This window comes from Carcharhinus amblyrhynchos, chromosome 27 (assembly GCF_965287045.1).
Source record: "Carcharhinus amblyrhynchos chromosome 27, sCarAmb.v2.hapA, whole genome shotgun sequence".
Classification (NCBI taxonomy): Eukaryota; Metazoa; Chordata; class Chondrichthyes; order Carcharhiniformes; family Carcharhinidae; genus Carcharhinus; species Carcharhinus amblyrhynchos.
This window is the reverse complement of record NC_137350.1, coordinates 31,920,960-31,943,555: the sequence shown is the minus strand read 5'-3', so window position 1 is coordinate 31,943,555 and position 22,596 is coordinate 31,920,960. Positions and strand designations below refer to the sequence as shown.

At 44.8% G+C, this 22,596-nt stretch overlaps 1 protein-coding gene across 1 annotated transcript in view; it reads right to left on the bottom strand.

Annotated features, from left to right (window-relative positions):
* Positions 1-22,180, bottom strand: part of osbpl7 (oxysterol binding protein-like 7) — a 93,715-nt gene extending 71,535 nt beyond the window's left edge. The window contains exon 1 of the mRNA XM_080213756.1: positions 21,787-22,180. The gene's annotated coding sequence lies outside the window, so the exon portion shown is untranslated. The remainder of the gene's footprint in view (positions 1-21,786) is intronic.
* Between the last annotated feature and the right edge of the window lie 416 nt (positions 22,181-22,596).

The window sequence follows — 22,596 nt, the reverse complement described above, 5'->3', positions numbered from 1 at the left end:
TTCGCTTTGCGCACTCAAATTCCATGGTAACCTTGCGTTCACTTCCTCTGTTGTGGAAGGAAAGAGGTCAACGAAGTAGGATAGACATAGAAAAGATCTTCCTATTTGCCAGGAAAATTGAATTTAGGAGCCATAAATACAGGACGGTCACAGATAAATCCAATCGGGAAATCAGGAGGAACTTCTTTACCTAGGAAGTTAGAGGGTGAGATGTGCTACCACAGGCAGTAGTCGAGGTAAATAGAAAGATGCATTTAACTTTGGATTTTTTTTTATTTCATGGGTTGTGGCCTTTATTGAGAAGCTCCATGTCTGCTGCTCATTCCTAAGTGCCCTTGAGCTGAGTGGTTTGCCACAGCATTTTGAGTGGTAGAGCAAAGTGTGCAGAGGACACAAAGCCTGCAAAGGGATATAGATAGTCTAAGTGAGTGGGCAAGGGTCAGGCAGATAGAGTACAATGTTGGTAAACGTGAGGTCACACATTTTGGTAGGAATAACAGCAAAATAGACTATTATTTGAATGGTAAAAGATTGCAGCATGCTGCTGTGCAGAGGGACTTGAGTGCCCTTGCGTATGAATATCAGGAAGTTGGTTTGTTGGTGCATCAGGTAATTAAGGAGGCAAATTGAATTTTGTCTTTCATTGCCAGTGGGGAGTTTAAAAACAGGGAGATTATGTTGCAGCTGTATAAAGATGCTGGTGAGGCCACACCTGCAGTATTGCTCTCCTCACTTGAGAAATGATGTACTGACACCGGACAGAGTGCAGAGGAGATTCATTAGATTGATTTCGGAGTTGAGAGGATTGGCTTATAAGGAGAGACTGAGTAGACTGGGACTATACTGACTGGAATTTGGAACAATGGTGGTGGGAATATTATAGAAACATATAAAATTATGAGGGAAATAGATAATATAGTAGCAGGGAAGTTGTTTCCACTGTGGGGCGAAACCAGAACCAGGAGACAAACCTCAAAATAAGGGCGAGCAGATTTAGAACTGAGTTGAGGAGCAACGTCTACACCCAAAGGGTTGTGAACCTGTGGAATTCCCTGCCCAGTGAAGCAGTTGAGGCTACCTCACTGAATGTTTTTAAGGCACGGATATATTAATTTTGAACAGTAAAGGAATAAGGGCTATGGTGAGCAGATGGGCAAGTGGAGCTGAGTCCATGATAAGATCAGCCATGATCTAATTGAATGGTGGAGCAGGCTCGAGGGGCAAATAGCATATTCCTGCTCCTAGTTCTTATGTTCTTATTTTAGAGGACAGTTTAGAGTCAATCACATTATTGTGGGTCTGGAGTCACATGTTAGTCAGACCAGGTTAGGGTGATAGATTTCCATCCCTAAAAGACATTACTGAACCAGATGGGTTTTGATGACAAATCAATGCTAGTTTCATGATCACCATTACTGAGACTAAGTTTCAATTGCAGATTTATTAAATTGAACCCATGTACCAGAGCATTAACCTCAGCCTGTGAATTACAAGTCCATTGACATTATCACAACACCACTGTCTCCCCCTGCTGTTCAAATTCCATCTCGCAAAGCTGCTATAACTATAACCAATGGCTTAGACAACTCATTCTTACAAGGTATGGTAGTTTAGGCTATGTAAAGAATTCTTTGTATAATTCATTCACAGAAAGTGGCAATCCCTGGCTAAGTCAGCATTTACTGTCCAGCTGGAATGGCCTTTTAATGAGAGACTTCCTAGGCAGTTAAAGGTCAACTTCATTGCTATGGTCTTGGAGTCACATAAAGGCTGCAATGGCTAAGGATGGCGGATTTCCTTCCCTAAAAGACAGTGAACCAGTTGGATTTTCACAACAATTGCTTGCGTACCATTACCGACAGTAACATTTTCCAGATTTACTCAATTAACTAAATTTAAATTCTCTATCTTCTATGGACAAATTTGTAGGGGACATTGCCTTTATAGATAAGGTGAGGAGAAATATTTCCAGTGTGACAGGAACACTGTCGCTGTGCGACTGTGGAACACTGAAGGTGGAGGAAATGGGATCTCTGAATACTTTTGAGACAGAGGTAGATAGATTCTTGTTGGGTAAGGGAATGAAGGGTCATCAGGGTAGGTGGGAATGTGGAACTCAATGCAAACAGATCAGCCACTGGATGGCAGAGTAGGTTTGAGTGGCCAATTGACCTATTTCATATCTTTGCATGTAATGTTGATGGGACAGAATGAGGTCTGTGGGAGGAGACTTGTGTAGAATGTAAATAAAAGTGATTCTGAGCTTATATGCTCAAACATAATTTTTGAAGAAATAGAAAGTTCTGCTGTTGGATGCTACAAGTCTCAAACTGATACCTGACCGGAACCAAGTGAGCCTTAACACTGGTGCAATATTACAGGCCTTCATTAGAATGAATTAATGAATCATTGAAGACCGATCATGACTGCCCATTGAAAGACATTAGGAACTCAATCTTACTGTGGGGTTTATAAACAGGTTTGATGCACATTCTCCATCACTTCTCATTTTAATTGAGACAGCAGCTGCAGAAAGCCCAAGACCCTTTGCTCCTTCATCCCAAGCAGTTTGCTTGGTTCACTGGAATATCCCTCTTGTAAGCAGGGCATTTCCTGTCTATTTAACTAAAGCAGGCATATTACAGGCTTCACATAACCCTGGCTCTGCCACTGATTGCTATACTGGTTCCCCTCACACAATGCTCCTCTGCATTCCTGAATATGCCAGCTCCCGCTGGTATACATTTCCTCAGACAGCACTGCCCCTCCAACATGTCGCACATTCTTCATGTGAGCTTGTGGCTATGTCAAGCAGGAAAGACCTGCTGATTTGTATCAACCTGGGTGGCATAAGGCCATCACAGCTGATCTTATCTTGCCTGCATTCAATCTTCATACAAGTACATTCTGCAGTAATGATCAGGGACAGGAAGCATTTACCCATATAAAAAGTTCTGCACACCAGAACCTCAAAACAGAGAATGGGACTGACACATAAAACAACCAGAAAGTAAAGGATTGATGACAGATCATTTCAGTGACAAAGTTCTGAACAGGCTTGTCCTCCATTTTTGTTGAAGAAATTGTGAAGGGTGATACAGAGGTTAGGATCTTCCAGCTGTGCTCACCCCAAGGCTCGAAAATCCCACCCGAGGTCAACGGACCTTTGCATGGTCCGTGTCCCGCCTGCTACGATTCCCGTGGCAGGCAGGAAAATTCCACCCAGTGTGTTTTTTTTATATATTAAAATGAACTGATATAGCTTTGTATTGGTACCAACATACTGTAGCAAAGAGATACTTGATGCTGCTGCCCAAATACAAAATGCAAGGATTTGTACAAAAGTGAGTGGTTTTTAAATTTAAATATTGTCACAAGCAGAATTACATTAACACCGCAATGAAGTTACTGTGAAAATCCCCTAGTCGCTACACTCCAGCACCTGTTCGGGTACACTGAGGGAGACTATCATGGTCAATGCACCTAACCTGTGCATCTTCTGGACTGCGGGAGGAAATCGGAGCACCCGGAAGAAATCCATGCTGACACAGGAAGAACGTGCAGACTCTGCAGACAGTAACCCAAGCTGGCAATTGGACCCAGGTCCCCGGCACTGCGAGACAACAGTGCTAACCACTGTGCCACTGTGTGGAATGATGACATTTCTTTGTTGATGAATGGTTAGTATGATATGTAGAACATTAAATGTAGTTGGTTTTCCTATCGTTGTATAGATACAATGTTGATAATTCTTGCCAATAAAATATTACTTCTCATTATTCATGGAGGCCAATTGTAGAACCAAAGAAATGATCAGCTAACAGACCAGCGATCAAATAAACAGCCTTCTGGTCTGTATAGCTTTGCACTACAACATATCATGTCTTTCAGCGCTGAGCCATTAGGGACAAGCCAAGGACTGACTTTTAAATTCAAGGATATACATACAAAACAAAGTGATTGAATTGATTTATTGTCATGTGTATTGGAGACAGTGAAAATTATTGTTTCTTGTGCGCTATACGGACAAAACATACCATTCAAAGAGTACGTTGGGGGGAAGAAAAGGATAGGGTGCAGAATATAGTGTTGCAGTTACCGATAGGACGAAGAGAAAGATCAACTTAATGTGCAATAGGACCATTCAAAAATCTGATGGCAGGAGGGAAGAAGCTGTTCGAGTCAGTTGTGACGTAATCTCAGACTTTTGCAAGATTCATTTGATACTAGATTTAGTGAAAGCTCAGTAAAGCAACGAACGTGCCCTCCTTAACATAGCACAAGTCAAGGTGCTTCATAAAGGAATTTATCACATACCAATTAATGTGAGAGCTTGGTGGGCTGATAGGAGAGGGAGGTTCAGGAAGGGGGCTCCAGACAGGAGAGGTACAGCAGGCAAATACTTCTGTCTTGGATGGAGTGGAGGAGCTAGCGCAAACACCAGAGTTTGTGAACTAAGTAATCTCAGACTAGGCAAGGATGCAAAATCACAGAGCTATCAGAAATCAAATAAAATGGAGAATGGAGAGACAGACAAGAACTGGAGTGATGGCGAGTGGGGCTTAGTATGGAACAAGATGTCAGGGGTAAAGTTATTCAGCCCCGCGAAGCTGCTTAGCCATTCAGTTAGATCATGGTCGATCAACTCCATCCATCAACCTTTGTTCCATAACCCTTGCCTAACAAAAATACAAATGGGATGCTGAAATTGGTGGATTCGGTTCTGGCAGACAGGGAAAGGGATTGTTTTGATCTCTCCTACTGCTTGGAATGCGAGCTTCGTTGGTAAGGTCAGCATTTATTGCCAAGTCCTAACTGCCCTCGAGCAGACGGTAGTAATCCATTTGTGAGTGAGTGGCTTGTCAGGTCACTTCAGAGGGTTTTTCAGAGTCAACCACATTGGTGTGGGTGAAGCATCCCATGTAGGCCTTCCCTAAAGAAAGGGCATTACTGAACCAGATGGGCCTTTGCAGCAATCTGGTAGATTGTTTGTGGTTTATTAGTCAAATGGTTGCAAACAAACCAGCATGTGAAGTCTCAAAAAAAAAATTCCAATAGCCTATACACCAAGTATAAAATATGAACCATCGATGTGTGTGGGGCTATTTTGAAATGTGAAAAAAAAATGCCAACCATTCATACTACATTAATATGGCATGTTTATTGAATAAATTATTTGTCCAATGATATTTCTAATCACAATTAAAGCATTTTAAAAAAACTTCCAATTCATCAGTTTTGGCATCTGATGCATAGTTTAACAAATTCATGGAGTCAATTTGGCAGTGGCATTATCGTGCGGATCTCACTCTGGATCAATATGGCACTTCCATTTTCAGAACTGTCCCTCAAAAACAATTCATCTTCCTCACCACCCACTGAATTGGAAATTCTGCCTTTCTGAACAATCTGCTGATACTTTGTGCTCCTCCATCGATATGGACAATACTTTCATCGTCCATCTCACTATTGATGAAACCACACGGGGCAGCATGCTTCCCTGCACTCTTTGCAAAGGTTTTTTCTTCCCTCCGCCAAGCATCCACCTCTGCCTCTCGGTGTGAACGTGACCCTTGAATGGCTTGTTGAAGCACAGGTTCAAACGATTGAACTACAGATGTTAAGTCCAGTGAGATAAATGCAATGTGGGTTTTATTTCTTTGCCAGCGCCTCTTGGTCTCTTCAGCTGTATGGGATCTGAACATGTCCCACATTAATAAGCTGCATTCTTTACCACTGGGATTTTTTTTTTTATACATACATTAGCAATCCAGAATTTCACTCCACCAAAATCCCTCTAATTGCTGTCATGCGACATGCACAAAATCCTGTACGGGGAACTTAATTTTCAAATGTATAACGATTCCAAAAACCCCCATAGGCTCTAATTTTGTTTCGTCGGCCATGCAGGATAGTACCACTGTGAATCGTGTCTTCTGTCCAGAAGTTTTCCACTATCCCCTTTTTCAAACCTTTCCACTTCACAGTGCAGTTACTGGGCATACTGAAATTCATGGTGCTTACGTGACATGGTGTGTAGTTGTGTTTCTGCTGCTGTCTGAAGAAGAATCTTTGGAAACTGGTAATTCTGACAATGAGATCTTTAATCTCTGAGCGATCTTGGCCTTCTGTTGCAACATTAGACACTTTGTCCCATAAAGAAGTCACACCATCCAGCTGTTGCTCTAATATTCTTGACTTGGGTCATGTAAATGCAGATGTACGCAATGCATTGCTGATGATATAAACATGCTGACAATTATTCAAGGGCCCACTCTGATACATGCCTCTCAAGTTCAGGCCAGGGCCTGGTCCCTGTTCTTCTCACATTTGGTCTTGGGTTTTTTCTTTAGGGCAGATTCCTTCTTTTGCCATACTTGCACAAGTTTTCCAATATCACCAAATTCCCTCACTGCAGGACAGTTATGTGGCAAGTTAGCAAATGTTCAATCACAGAATCCCTACAGAGCAGAAGGAAGCCATTCGGCCCATTGAGCCTGCACTAACAACAATCCCAATCAGGTCCTCTCCCTATAACCCCACATAATTACCGTGCTAATCCCCCTAACAGTGAAGGGGTCATTTAGCACGGCCAATCCACCTAACCCACACATCTTTGCGTCTGGGAGGAAACCCACATACGACATGGGGAAAATGTGTAGACGCCACACAGAGTCACCCAGAACTGAACCTGGGTTGCTGGCGCTGTGAGGCAACAGTGCTAACCAATGTGCCACCGTGCCACCTGACTACTGAAACCAGCTTCATGTTTCATTCATATCATCGGACACTAACTTTTTCTCTCCAACGTGCACCATGTTGGGATTCTACCCCGTAAGGGCACCTTAAATTCCTGAGAATGGTCACAACACAGCCCAGACTGCCTTGCTCAATCCCTTGCATCCAGTTAGAATGTAAAAGATGCATCTGTGGGTCAGACAACTGAGGCTGACTATTAACACATTCTTGAATGCCTCATAGCTGAAAAGTTGGGAGGGGTTGGGGGCGGGGGGGAGGAGTGCAGCCTGGGTAAGATGCTGTGTTGGAGAGTCTGTGCAGACTCATGGGCCGAATGGCCCCCTTCTGCATGTATGGATTCTGCAATCCTATAAGTCAATTAAGTTGATCTTTCTCTACAGCCTAGCTATGATTGTAACACTACATTCTGCACCGTCTCCTTTCCTTCTCCATGAATGCCATGCTTTGTCTGTATAGCGCGCAAGAAACAATACTTTTCAGTATATATTAGTATATGTGACAATAATAACTCAAATAAAAATTGATTACTCACAGCAAGCACTTCTTGTTTTGTAAAATATAAAGAAAGACGACATGGAAACTCATTCAATCTGCAACGACTTACCCTTGAAGACAAAGCTGGAGCAACAACCAAGGCGAGCAGCAGACACCGACCAGAAACTTGAAAAAACAGCCAGGGACCGGTCTCTTCTGCTGCCTACTTACATGTTACAGTGGGGAGGCTGTCTGCATAGCTACAATAATGCTTTGAATCACAAGGTAATACAATAGAAACTCAAGATTAACCATTGATGCCAATGATATGTTTCCATCTGCTCTCCAACTTACCGCCGTGCCTTTTTAGGTGGGATTGATGCCGAGTTAAATTTTACCTGGTTGATATCCCCTCCCCTTGATACAACATGGCATCTCAAGCCTGCGCATCAGCTAACTCACTCAGATGGACACTTAAGCTGATTCAGTAACGCCTGTATCCTGGGATCTGCAGGGGGAGCGAAGTAAAAGAGATGAGTGGCACAATGGTTAGCATTGCTGCCTTGCAATGCCAGGGCCCCAGGTTCGATTCCCGACTTGGGTCACTGCCTGTGCAGGAGTCAGCACGTTCTCCCCGTGTCTGCGTGGGTTTCCTCCAGGTGCTCTGATTTCCTCCCACAGTCCAAAAGACGTGCGGGTTAGGTGCATTGGCTGTGCTAAATTCTCCCTCAGCATACCCAAACAGGTGCCAGAGTGTGGCAACTAGAGGATTTTCACAGTAACTTCATTGCAATGTTAATATAAGCCTGCTTATGACACAAATAAACAAACTTTTAACTTTATAAAGAGAGAGAAGAGAGGGAGAGCAAGGAAGAAGGTGGATGAGAATGCGCTTGAACAAGGCATCAAACCACCACCAGCTTAGTAAACAAAGCCTCTGATAAGAAACACCAGTCTTGGAATGCAATCATCAGTTCTGGTATTTCAAACATCCCATTACAAAAAAAGATCAAGCAAGAACGCTGGTTTTGTTCGAGTCGGGGGCAAAAAAATTGAAATACAAAATTGTTACTGAAGGCTTAATTTTAAACTTCAATTTCCTTGGTTCCATCCCAGTCTGCACTAAACAAAATAAATCACCATGCTATACGAGATAGTGGACTTAGGCAAATAAAGCAGGCGGAGTGAATGGTGTTGTAGAACTGCTACACAATGGGAAGGTTGACAAGCAGAACTGCAACAGAAGAGAGATATATCACCCTATCCAGCACCTTGCACAGATCAGTGGCTAACAGACAGTGCGCAAGTCAAGTGCAAGTGAATTATAATTCCCCGCCAGTCACGTAGCTCAGATAAAGCAAGCACTTAATCAGCTCTTGCTTACCCTGCAAAAGTACGAACATAATGACTAAGATTACATTCTCCATTGTCCATTTCCTCACACTTCTGAATTTTAAATGAGATAGCACATTTAAAATATCACCAATTGAAAATTTTCATCCCAATACTTCCAATCTCTTCAAGGCCCTGCTTTTATTTCCTGTAAGTTCCTCCACTGCTGGGCCCTGCCATCCCAGCGCATCTAAGACGCAGCCTCTGGTGAACTGCAATCTCACCAACCCCACCGTCTGAGACTCCTTGAGCCCCACTCTCTGGATAAATCTCCAAAAACCTTATCCCCTCCTCAAGATCTTCCATAGAAGCCCCTTCTTGACCGAGGTCGCTTTAAAGTCTCCTTTTAATTCATAGGATCATAGAATCCCTAAAGTGCAGGAGACGGCCACTTGGCCCATCAAGTCTGCAACAACAACAATCTTACCCAGCCCCTATCTCCGTAACCCCACATATTTACCCCACTAATCCCTCTAACCTTTGCATCCCAGGATACTAAGGGGCAATTTTGCACAGCCAATGCACCTAACCTACACACCTTTGGACTGTGGGAGGAAACCAGAGCATCTGCAGGAAACCCACATAGACATGGGGAGAATATGCAAATTCCACAGTGACCCAAGCTGGGAATCGAACCCAGGCCCCTGGAGCCGTGAGGCAGCAATGCTAACCACCATGCCACCTGTCCTTTACTTGGCTTGGCACCGGTTTCCTACACACTTTTTTTTTAAATGTCTCAGGATTGCTCTGGAAGTAGCATTCCACACGAGAAATGAACTTTGCTGCAGCCAAACTCAATCCCATCTTTAATCAGGCAAGGAAATTAACAAAATCAAAGAATCATTCAGCATAGAAGGAGGCCATTCAGCCCACTGTGCCTGTGCCGGCTTTTGGAAAGTTCTTTCCAACTAATTGCAACCCATTTCACTTTTTATTCTTTGAAGGGTGTGGGAGTCATTGTCAAGGTCATTACTAACGGCTCTTCAGACATTAGTGGTGAGCTGGCTTTTTGAAGTGTTTCAGTTCATTTGGTGTGATTACACCCACGGTGCTTTCCCCAAAACCCTGCAAAACTAAAAGCATTTATCCTCTTGCCTTTTCGGTAATTACTACTGAACCTACCTCAACTTTCTTTCAGATAGTGCATTCCAGATCATAATAAGTCTCTCCTCGTCACCACTCTTGTTCTTTTGGCAATGACCTTAAACCTGTGTTCTCTAATTACACACCCTCCTGCAAGTGGAAACAGTTTCATAAATCCCAGTCAAAAGAATGACCGGATTAAGTGTTACTCTAATCTTCAAAAGGGTGAACTGGTAATGGTGGGGGGAGGGAGAGAGGGAGAGGAGAGAAGAGGAGAGAATCATAGAACCCTATAGTGCAGAAAAAGGCCCTTCGGCCCATCAAGTCTGCACCGAACACAATCCCACCCAGGCCCTACCCCCATATCCCTACATATTATACCCACTAGTCCCTCTAACCTACGCATTCCTGGACACTAAGGGGCAATTACTTAGCATGGCCAATCAACCTAACCTGCACATCTTTGGACTGTGGGAGGAAACTGGAGCACCCGGAGGAAACCCACACAGACACGAGGAGAATGTGCTAACTCCACACAGACAGTGACCCGAGCCAGGAATCTGGAGCTGTGAAGCAGCAGTGCCAACTACTGTGCCATTGTGCCAAGAGAGCGAGCGAGCACGGAGATAGTTAAAAGCACATTACTGAGGATGCTGGAATTTGACACCAAAAGGGAAATGCTAGAAAATCTCAGCAGGTCTGGCAGCATCTATAAGGAGAGAAAAGAGCTGACGTTGAGTCCAGATGACCCTTTATCAAAGCTAAAAGCCACAGAAAGTGGAAGATAGTTATACTGTACGGTGAGGGAATGAAAGATGAGTCATAGCCACAAAAACAAGGGGAAAGACTGCTAATGGCAGCCCATAGAGAGAATAAAACGTGCGAATGGCCAAACAGCAGAGAAACAGAAATCAGAAGGTAATTTGTGACAAACGAAGAAGTGGGTGAGGGGGGAGATGGATGGGAGAGCGATAAAGTTTATTTATTAGTCACAAGTAATCTTACATTAATACTGCAATGAAGTTACTGTGAAAATCCTCTAGTTGCCACACTGCAGTGCCTGTTTGGGTATACTGAGGGAGAATTTAGCATGGCCTATGCACCTAACTAGTATATCTTTGGACTGTGGGAGGAAACTGGAGCACCCAGAAGAAACCCACCAAGACACAGGGAGAACGTGCAAACTCCACACATGTGGCCCAAGCCAGGAATCGAACCCAGGTCCCTAGTGCCGTGAGGCAGCAATGCTAACTACTGTGCCAAAATGCCACCCCAAGAGAGACATGTTAGTTAACAGTCCTAGCGCATTCTAACGTGGTGCAAGAGAAGACAAGTTCCATTCATACATCTATGCTCACTGACCTATTTTAGCTTCCTATCTGGCAGTGACTTGATTTCAAAATTCTCTTCTTTTGTTTACAAGTTCCTCCATGATTTTGGCCCTAGTGAGCTCAGTGACTTGCTTACTGTTCCTCCTGCAGCCTTGAGCCAATTCAGTGACTTGTACCACAAATCCCACCACCATAGATGATAAACTGTCCTATAGCAGGCAGGGTAAGCTGAAAAATTTCTTCCTCCGGCCTTAAAACGTTTCAAGATCTCTGCACTGCTCCAATGTCAGCCTCTTGCACATCCTCAATTTTCATCCTCTTCCAGTGATGGCCATGCCTTCGGTTGCCCAGGCCTTAAGTGTTGAAGTTCCCTCCCTGAGCCTTTCCCTCCTCTTTTAAGACGATCCCTAAAATCTACTTCATATGTACCTCTAACAAATTTTTGACCGTACGCTCTCCTTATTTGGCTGGATTTCAAATTTTATTTGATATTTTTTATTCATTCATGGGACATGGGTGTCGCTGGCTAGCCATCACTTATTTCCTATTACATGCCCATGAAACTGCTCAGAACATTTTATGACACTGAGTGCGCTACATAAATGCACGTTGTGGTACTGAGCTCCTATCACTTCAGGGAGCTTCCAGTGCAAGATTAGATCTGCATTCAGATCACTGCCAGTTACATGCTGCAGCAAGTAGTTCACTCCCTCTCCGTCCCAATTTCTGACAGCAGATGGTGCAAGGGATGTTACAGGTTCAGCAGAACTGGGCTTTGAGGGAAACACTGCAACAGATGTTCTCTGCTGTGAACAAGTGTACAAAAAAAAATCAATTAACAAGCAAGTGACAAAGGTTGTTCAGTTCTACTCACAGCTACCATCCCTGCCCCACCCAAAATCACTGCCAAGCCCTCATCTTCATGGGAAGATACTAATGAAGTACAGATCACTCAAGAATCCAGTAGAACCTGATTTATCAAGTCTTAAAGCTGGTGTGTCCTTCGCTATAAGAGCAGGGAACTTGGGGAAAACAGGTGCCAAAAACTGATCTTAGCTGAGTGTAAAATGTAGCTGCTTCTCTGACACTGGCACGATCATCTGCACAAAGAGACAGAGAGAGAGAGAGACAGAGAGAGTGGGTGGGGAGGCTTGCATTTATATTGTGTCTTTCATGACCTCAGGCATCCCAAAGGGCTTTGGGGCTTTAGGCTTTCATGTGTCAAGTGATACATGAGGCAGATAAAGCAAGTGTTTAAGTCTGTTTCCATAGCCTGTTTTTCTCCTGGAACAGAATCACAAATTCCTTACAGTGCAGAAGGAGGCCATTCAGCCCATCAGGTCTGCACTGGCTTTCCAAAAGAGCATCCTGCCTGGGCACTCCCCTCCACCTACCCCCATAACTCTGTGCATTTATCATGGCCAATCCACCTAAGCTACAGATCTTTGGAGTGTGGGAGGAAACCCACATACCCGGAGGAAACCCAGGCAGACAACGGGGAGAACGTGCAAACTCCCCACAGTCGGTCACCCAAGGCCAGAATGGAACACGGGTCACTAGCGCTGTGAGGCAGCAGTGCTAACTGCTGTGACACCCTGGGCACATCATTCACTAGCATGTCATCTAGGATACAACTTTAGGGCTGTCATTCCATATCAAGCATGGCCAAACAGGAGGCCATCCTGCTGTTGTCACCCGCCCTTGGCTCATCAAAAGGACTTACAAACGCACCTTCTGTGGCCATTAAGTTCCGGAGTGGGACTTGAACCTGGAGTTTCGGACTGAGAGATGGGGACACTAACCCACCGCGCCACAAAACTTCTCGTACCCAAACTATTTTACAGCCAAAGAAACACTTCTGAAGCACTGCCACTGTTGCAACACGGGAAACACAGCTGTCGTATCGTGTACAGCAACTTCACACAAACATCGATATGATAACAGTCAATCTATTTTCAGAATTGGTTAGAGCATAAATCCTGAACACCAGGGAGAACTTCCTTATCTTCTTTGAAATAATCATACAATCACACAGTGCAGAAGGAGGCCATTCGGCCCATCAGGTCTGCACTGACCACAAGCCCACCCAGGTCCTAAGCCCATGCATTTACCCTAGCTAGTCCCCAGTACTAAGGGGCAAGTTAGCACAGCCAATCCACCTAACCCACACACCTTTGGACTACGGGTGAAAACTGGAGCATACGGGGGAAACTCACGCAGACACGGGGGGAATGCACAAACTCCACACAAACAGCCCATCAAGTCTGCTCTGACGCTAACGTTACAGGATGTTTTACACCCACCAGATGGTGGAGATGGCGCCTCGGTTTAACATCGCATCTGAAAGGCGGCACCATCAACACCCCTTCAGTACTATACTGGGGGGTGACAACCTGGATTACATGGGCAAGCCTGCCTCATTGGGCCCCAATTCCCATTCCATATTTTTTTCGTGAGTAGATATTTACTGTAAACTCAGCTGCAGAATGTAGGCTGCACAACAAATCACTGGAGTATAACCAACCCACAAGAATAAGCCTTTTATTTGGAAATAATTATAGACTTATCTAGGACACTGACCCACAGCTCAACTTCAGACAGGCACAGAGCTGATCTGAAACAAAAATGCCACAAAGAATTTCTGATAGTGATGGGACCAAAGACTCGGGACAGCTCCTTCCCTGCTGCCAGCAGACTTTTGAATGGACCTCCTCGCATCAAGCACATCTTTCTCTACGTCCTAGCTATGGCTGTAACACTACATTCTGCACTCTCTCCTTCCCTTCTCTATGTACGGTGTGCTTTGTGCCCCAGAAACACTACTTTTCACTGTATTCTCATACATGTGACAAAAATAAGTCAAAGGGGGATTATCTATCAGAATCATTTTTAAACAATTAGCCTTTCATATGGTTCAAATAAATTAAGTGATGAGTTCAGAACCTCCCGCACTCCAGAACTAGGTTGTTTGAGGAGGGGGGAGCGGGTAAAGATTCCACAACGTCACGTTTGACAGGGAGGTTCAGCATGTTACCAATTTCCATTCTGTAAAACAAGCTCAGTGCAGCAGCACAACTGCTTAAAACAAGAAATAACCTTCCAGCAACAAGCTCCTGTAAGTAATTAACCCCTTCCTGACACAAGGCTTCAAAGACCACTAGACCTGCAGCAACCACAACAGATTCTTTACAGTAGCAGCAGTTAGCATGATTTTGACTAGGGCCTTTGGTTTAAAAACTCAAGTGAAAAAAAAAACAGTCCCTCCAACAGTTCAACAACACCCCACCAATCTCCCATCTCCCCCCTCCAATTCTGCCGTCTCTCCCCCCCGTCCCCCAAATCCTGCTTAGATTACGTGCTCAGATTTCTGGAGTGGCAATTAAACCCTTAAACCTCTTGCTCAAAGTTTAAAGTGTATTTATTAGCGTCAACAAAAATGCTTACATTAACACTGCAATGAAATTACTGTGAAAATCCCACAGTCGACACACTCCAGCCCTATTCAGGTACACCGAGGGAGAATTTAGCATGGACAATGCACCTAACCAGCACATCTTTCAGACTGAGAGAAGAAACCAGAGCACCCGGGGGAAACCCATGCAGACACAGGGAGAACATGAAGACTCCACGCAGACAGTGACTCAAGTCAGGAATCAAACCCGGATCCCTGGCGCTGAGAGGCAGCAGTGCTAACCACTGCGCCACTATGCTGCTCTACGGAAAATGAGAGACTGTCACCCATTTAACCAGGACCTGAATTTAGTGAAGCCTTAAGTTTCATTTTAAAATTGGCTGTGGCTGCTTGACACTGGAACCAGTTCTTGCTCATGCTTCAGCAAATGAAGTGGTGTGTGGGTAACAATGAATGCCCTTTAACAAAACCAGACCTCAGCACGAGCCTCACAGCCCAAGGGAACAAATCAAAGCACACAAATAACCGAGTGGGTGGTTCTGGAAAATGTCAAAGCAATATTTCCAGCACAGGAAAAGCATAATCCTGATTAAAGACCTCCACCTGCCTCACACCTCAATCAGTCCTTGTGCACCAGAATGTCTCGCTCAGGCCACACACACACACCTCAGTTTACAAAAGCACAGAGTAAATAAAGTTCTAAATGCCACATCAGCCTAATGCAGCCTTTGATCCAGAAAGTGAGGGTGACTTACGACCTGTGTAAAACCCTGAAGCGATTGACAATTAGACATTGCACGCAATGGTCAATTAAGGAATGGTATACAGTTTACACACACACACACACACACACACACACACACACACACACATCTGCCTGGGAGCTGAGACATGCAGTGATGACCTTTGATTCCTAATAAAATTCCTCACATCTGCACTCTCATTTCAAGATGTGGAGATGCCGGCATTGGATTGGGGCAACCACAGTAAGAAGTCTCACAACACCAGGTTAAGGTCCAACAAATTTATTTGATAGTAATCCCACAAGTTTTCGGAAATGCTGTTCTTTTGTGAAGCGCATGGGAAGTGTGGAACTTTCCACACACCTGACGAAGGAACAGCGTTTCCGAAAGCTTGTGGGTTTACTATGAAGTAAATTTGTTGGACTTTAAACTGGCTGTGTGAGACCTCTTACTCTCATTTCAATCCAGAAGCACATCGGAAAATAGTTTCAGCATTACTCAAAATAACTCTTGAGTTTCTCTCCCCCACCCACATTCTTTCTCCTGGAATGGTCACTATCACCAGGTGAAGAAAGAAAGAAAGAACAGACCATCTGTTGCCAAAGCTCCCCCGTGATATCCTCCCACATTAAGGGATAGTTCCTGACCTCAGATGTAACAGCTTGTTTTGATTGCTGACAGTCTATTGGGATTACCTTCCTCCGCCACCCCCCCGCCCCCCGCTCCATAAATCATTTACATTATTCATGCAAGAACCTGGCCAGCTCTTCAACAATGCAGGCTTCATAATTACCGTTCCATACTCATGCCCGTGTTGACTCCTTGTTGTGGAACGAACAAGTAAAATCCAGCAGCAGGGGTACAATTTGGTTCATCCCCACCCCCACCCCCAGGAGCACTGCAAGACCCTTTCCACCATTTCATCCAATGTCAGCACATTAACTACTGATGGGATTGGAACCTCTCTCCTTGCAGGCTTCGGAAGTGAGCGTATGATAAAAAGGCTGCTCTCTCGCACCATCAAGTCAAAGTTCCATCTCTTATCAATAGTCACTTTTTAAATACTCAAAATACCGCACCACAAAAGAAAAATTCTGGCATTAAATAATTCTCAGGACAGAGTTTTCTGGATTAGATTCAAACCTGGCTTTCAACAGTAAAAGTTTAGTATCTAGTTCATTACCAAGCCATATTATAAGCACACGGTGAGAAATATACATTCATCACCATATAAACTCAAAATGTAGCTTCCCAGGCAGATTCTATGCAAATATGCTATTCAATAATTGCCTTCAGCAAGGCCCTTAAAACACTTCATGGAGAAAACATGTACAGTGCCACCCAGGAATGTTAAAAGCTGCGATGGAAATCTGCGGGGGTGGTGGTGGGGGAGGTTATCACATAGCCACTGCTGTGTGCAGGAGAAAAATATTTTTAAGCTACTATTTCATCCTTAAACTGTGGACGGCACAGCGGTTAGCACTGCTGCCTCACAGCGCCAGGGACCTGCGTTTGATTCCCAGCGTGCGTCACTGTCTGTGCAGAGTCTGCATGTTCTCCCCCTGTGTGGGTTTCCTCCCACAGTCCTAAAGACATGCCGGTTAGGTGCATTGGCTGTGCTAAATTCTCCCTCAGTGTACCCTAACTGGCACCAGCTGGAGGGCGGCGACTAGGGAATTTTCACAGTAACTTCATTGCGGTGTTAATGTAAGCCTATTCGTGACACTAATAAATAAACTTAACACAAATTTCAATGGGGCGCTTTGACAGAACCTGTTATTAGGAGGGAAAATGCAGAGATCGTCCCACTTGCTGATCTTTCTTTCAATGTTCTTGATCAATCAGTGAATGCGATTAGATCATTTGAAGAATCAGCTTCATGGATGAATGAGTTCTCTTGATTGAAACTGAACAGGTTGGAGGATTTACACCTGGACGTGCTTTATGGCTTAGCAAATTAACAGAAAAGTGCTGCTGAGAGAAGTTCTTTCTGGTCAAAAGGCCAAGTCACATCACTATACTTTTTAAACTAAACATCAAAGTTAATAATTTGGGGTCTGCATGAATCTGTGTCAGGGAAGATTCACCTTAAAACACAAATTCCTTTCTTAACTGTTTTTGTTTTAGCTACGCACATATAAATTAGGAGCCAGAATACTCCACTCGGCCCCTTGAGCCTGATCTGCCATTCAATAAGGTAATGGCTTGACCTGATTGGAACCTCAACCCCACATTTCTCCCGACCCCCGATAACCTTTCACCCCCCCCTCCTTGTTAATCAAGAAGCTATCTCGCTCTGTCTGAAAAACATTCAAAGACTCTGCTTTCACTGTCTTTCGAGGGAGAATGTTCCAGAGACTCAGAGTCTCCGTCTTAAATAAACGATCCCTTATTTCTAACCAGTGACCCCCTAGTTATAGATTCTCCAACAAGAGGTAACATCCTCTCTACACCCTATCTACCAATAGCCCTCAGGAGCAGGTTTTGATTAAGTCGCCTCTTACTCTTTCAAACTCTAATGCATACAAACCTAAACTCTCCGACCTTTCCTCATAAGACAACCTGCCCATTCCTGGTATTAGTCTGGTTGCCAAACGAACAGAAGAGTATCGCCTCCATCCATTGACTCCGTCACACTTCCCGTTGCCTCAGAAAAACAGCCAACATAAATCGAGCATCCCAGACGTACTATCTTCCATCGGGAAAAAGATACACAAATTTGAGATCACATACCAACTGACTCTAGAACAGTTTCTTCCCTGCTGCCATCAGACTTCTGAATGGACCCACACATTAAGCTGAACTTTCTCTTTACCCTATCTGTAACTGCAGCACTGTATTCTGCACCTTTCCTTCCCTTCCCCCTCTATGTACTCTATGAATGGCATATTTTTGTCTATGTAGTGCATAAGAAACAATACTTTTCACTGTATCTCAATACATGTGACATTAATAAAATCATTTTTCAGGTCAAAAGGCCCAGTTATATTGCTATGCTTTTCAAATGAAAGTTAATAATTTCAGGTCTGTGTGAACATGTGTCAGGAAAGATTCATCTTAAACACAAACTCCTCTCTTAACGGTTCACGTTTTAAGAGGATTAGTTATGAGCGGACGGCCACTCCCACTGAGGTTAACCATGCTTGCATGCCTTTTCATCACAGGCCTCACCCTTGGTTGCAGAATGGCTCAGATGGTTTCCTTGAGGAAATGTGAAAGACACAAGTAACTGTCACAAGATGTACTACAGCTGAAGATTCATAATCTTCTGATAACTACTCAATCAAGCTGTTCCCATTCAGTCCTCGCCTAACATAGAAACCCGACAATGGCCCATCAAGTGTGCATCAACAACAATCCTACCCAGGCCCTATCCCCATAATCCCACGTATTTACCCCACTAATCCCTCTAACCTAGACACCGCAGGACAGTAAGGGCAATTTAACATGGCCAGTACACCTAACCAGCACATCTTTGGACAGGGAGCGCTAACATGACAAGGACCGAACTGATTCAAGTAGGGAACCAACCACCACCTCAACACAACTAGGAAGGGTGAAAAAAACTGCAGCCTTGCTAGTGTCTTCCCAGTCCTGGTAAATATATATTTTTAAATCCTCGGTATGCCCATCACATTACAATTCAACTGATGGTTCCTCTGTCTTTCGAAACAGACCCCTGTTGCTTGTGTGTGGTCTGTGCTGTTATATGGTCTGTTGGAGGCCAGAACTCTCCATTCGCCTGACGAAGGGGCAAACTCCAAAAGCTTGTGAGTTTACTATCAAATAAATTGGTTGGACTTAAACCTGGTCAGGAAGGCGAATGGGATGTTGGCCTTCATCGCGAGGGGGATTGAATATAAAAGTAGGGAGGTCTTGCTGCGGCTGTATAGGGCATTGGTGAGGCCGCAGCTGGAGTAGTGTGTGCAGTTTTGGGCGCCGTACTTACGCAAGGATATTTTAGCCTTGGAGGGAGTGCAGAGGAGGTTTACTAGGCTGATGCCGGAGTTGAGGGGGTTGAGCTATGAGGAGAGGCTGAATAGATTCGGCTTGTACTCGTTAGAGTTTAGAAGAATGAGGGGAGATCTCATTGAGACGTATAAGATGATGAATGGGATGGATAGGATAGAGGTGGAGAGACTCTTCCTGCTCAGAAAGGATAGTAGGAGTAGGGGGCATAGCCTCAAGATAAAGGGGGGGCGGTTTAGAACAGAGTTGAGGAGGAACTTCTTCACTCAAAGGGTGGTGAATCTCTGGAATTCTCTGCCCGTTGAAGTGGTGGAGGCTGCCTCGCTAAGTATTTTTAAGACGCGGGTTGATGGGTTTTTGATGAGAGAGGGGATTAAGGGTTATGGGGAGAGGGCAGGAATGTGGAACTGAGCCACGACAGATCAGCCATGATCTTATTGAATGGCGGGGCAGGCTCGAAGGGCTAGTTGGCCTACTCCTGCTCCTATTTCTTATGTTCTTATGTTGTCAGACTTCTTACTACTGTGTGTACCCCGGTCCAACGCCAGCATCTCCACATTAGGAGCTGGAACCAAGGATATAATTGGACATACTGCACCAGTAGGGCAGGAAGAGTTACTCACGTGTAAAAAGCAATTGCATGTCACCCCAAGCTTGGAAACCACCACCCAGCCCCACCTTGTGAAGGCTCATATAGAATGCTGAAAACTATATTGCCAACCTGTTTGGAGCAGACTAATAGACAGCCTGACTGCTGCCACAACAGAACAGCGACACAGTGGGTCCACTTTTGCAACAATGCCAAAAGCATCACCACATCAGACAGGCCTGATTTTGAAAACACTAGGGGGCATCAGAACTCTGACTTAAGACCTTGAGGAGGAGGAGCAGGAAGGAGTGGGTCATCCAGCCCCTCGAGCCTGCTCTGCTATTCATTAGGATCATGGCTGATCCAATATTCCTCACGTCTACTTTTCCCCGTACTGATCAAAAATCTATCTCAGCATTAAATATACACAATGACTCTGCCTATTCCCCCCCTCCCCCACCCCACGCTCTACGCGCCAAGGAATTCTGAAGTGCCAAAGCTTCTCCGAACCCTCAGAAGAAACTCCTCCTCCTCTTAATCTGAAATTGGCCCCTTTATTCTGAGGCAATGTCCTCTGGTCCTAGACTCCCCGTGAGGGAAAACATCCTCTCAGCCTTGACCCTTAAGAATGCTACAAGTTTTAATGAGATCACCTCCCATTATTTAACCTTTCCGCCATACTGAGGATCATTCTAGTGAACCTTCTCTGATAATATGCCTCCTTAAATAAGGGGACCAAAACTGCTCACAATTCTCCAGATGTGATCTCGCCAGTACTTTGTAGCCTTGAAATAAGGGCCAGCATTCCATTCGCCTTCCTGATTACCTGCTGCACTTTTAAAGCTCTGTTTCAACCAAAGCACCCAAACACCAGAACACTGAATGCTCCTCCATCAAAGTCTGCCTTAGCAGCATCCTGGAGGGCTGCAGTCATGTAACTCCATGTTGTACATGTGATGTGTACTTTCTGCTGAACTTGGCATCTACACTGGACAGCTGCAGACAAATTGGGAACAGTCGTGATAGGAAATAACAAGTGGAGTCAAAAATGAAAAGCTCATGTGCAAGTCCTGATAAACTGACCAAGTAGCAAAACACACAAGAGTCGAACAAATTCCATTCTTTATCTGATGCCCAGTGTGGTTCGCAAGAAAGTGATCACGAGTTGGGAACTTGATCATTCCCAGGGTGTCCCAGTACAATGCAGCGCCACTGTCAATGGCTCCAATTCGGATTAGCCAACAGAGCACAAATCAGAGACAGAATCTGGAACCAGTCTGTAAAGTGTATATTACCCGAAGGCACCAACTCTGCCTCCGAGCCCCCAGGGAATTCTTAAGCCATACATCACCTGTAACTGAGCACACAGTGAACACACTGCACCTAAAGTTTATTTATTAGTGTCACAAGTGAGCACTGCAATGAAGTTACTGTGAAAATCCCCTAGTCGCCACACTCCAGCACCTGTTCGGGTACATGGAGGGAGAATTTAGCATAGCCAATGCACCTAACCAGCGCGTCTTTCAGACTGGGGAGGAAACCAGGGCACTAGGAGGAAACCCATGCAGATGGGGATACCTTGCTTCAGAGCTCCCAGGGGCAGCAGACACACTGTACCTAGTGTTGTTCTTGACATATTGGGGGAAAGAGGGAAGGAAGAGAAGGGGGGGGGGGCAGGCGGTCAAGGGGGAGAAGGGGGAACAAATAGAGGAGGTCAATGAACCAGCCTCATTCCACTAGAAAACAGCCCGGGATGTAAACTCGACCACGCAGGCGGAAGGACTGTGGGCACAAACATACATCCCATCCTTGACCCACTTTCCTCGGCTCTTAACAGATCATCCTGCGTAAAGCTCATGATTACAAGGTCTCACAATTATAAATGGCACAACAACTCCATCCTCCCTCTAGACACAGCATTCCCAATCCCATATCAAACCTGAGACCTGCGTATATAAAATGAGCCACTTCTCCCAGGTCTCAGAATTCCTCAGCTGGAACTTAACAAAGACTGACACAGTAATGCTCTCTGACCTCGTCCACAGTATGCACTGAGATGTGAAAGCCCAGAGTCAGAGATATCTGCCAGCCTGATGAAATATTCTTCACCAAATCTCCCAAATTCACAGCTGCTGCTCCAGATCTTCCTCAGCGGGTGAATCAGCAGGAATCCTGGAAATTTCTCCCTAGAAAAAAAGGGGGCATGGTCGGGACTTGGCCACCTGCAAGTGGGTCAAGGCTGCAAACTCCTCTCCCAGTGGGCGTGGGTGTCAGTCAGGTGTCTAATTCCAGTCACAGCTTCTTCCAAACCTATCCCAATTCCGGCCAAGCCCCGCTTACAGTTCCAACCCAGGACCTTCTCGCCGCTCTCTCTCGGCACAATCTTCCCTCCAGCAGGCGAGTCCGTGCCTCTTCCGTGTCCGCCCGCTGCCTCCTCCCTCTCCTCAGCTTTTCCTCCGCCGCCCTCAATCCCGTCAATCAGCACCCAATCCCCGCTCACAGGGACAGCAGCCAATAGGGAGAGGGGAGGTAGAGGCTCAGCCAATGGTGAACGTGACTACAATGTAGCAACCAATAGAATGATGGCTACAATGTGACAACCAATAGAATAATAGTTACAATGTGGCAGCCAATAGAATAATAGTAACAATGTAGCAACCAATAGAATGATTGCTACAATGTGACAGCCAATAGAATAATGGCTACAATGTAGCAACCAATAGAATGATGGCTACAATGTGACAACCAATAGAATAATAGTTACAATGTGGCAGCCAATAGAATAATAGTAACAATGTAGCAACCAATAGAATGATTGCTACAATGTGACAGCCAATAGAATAA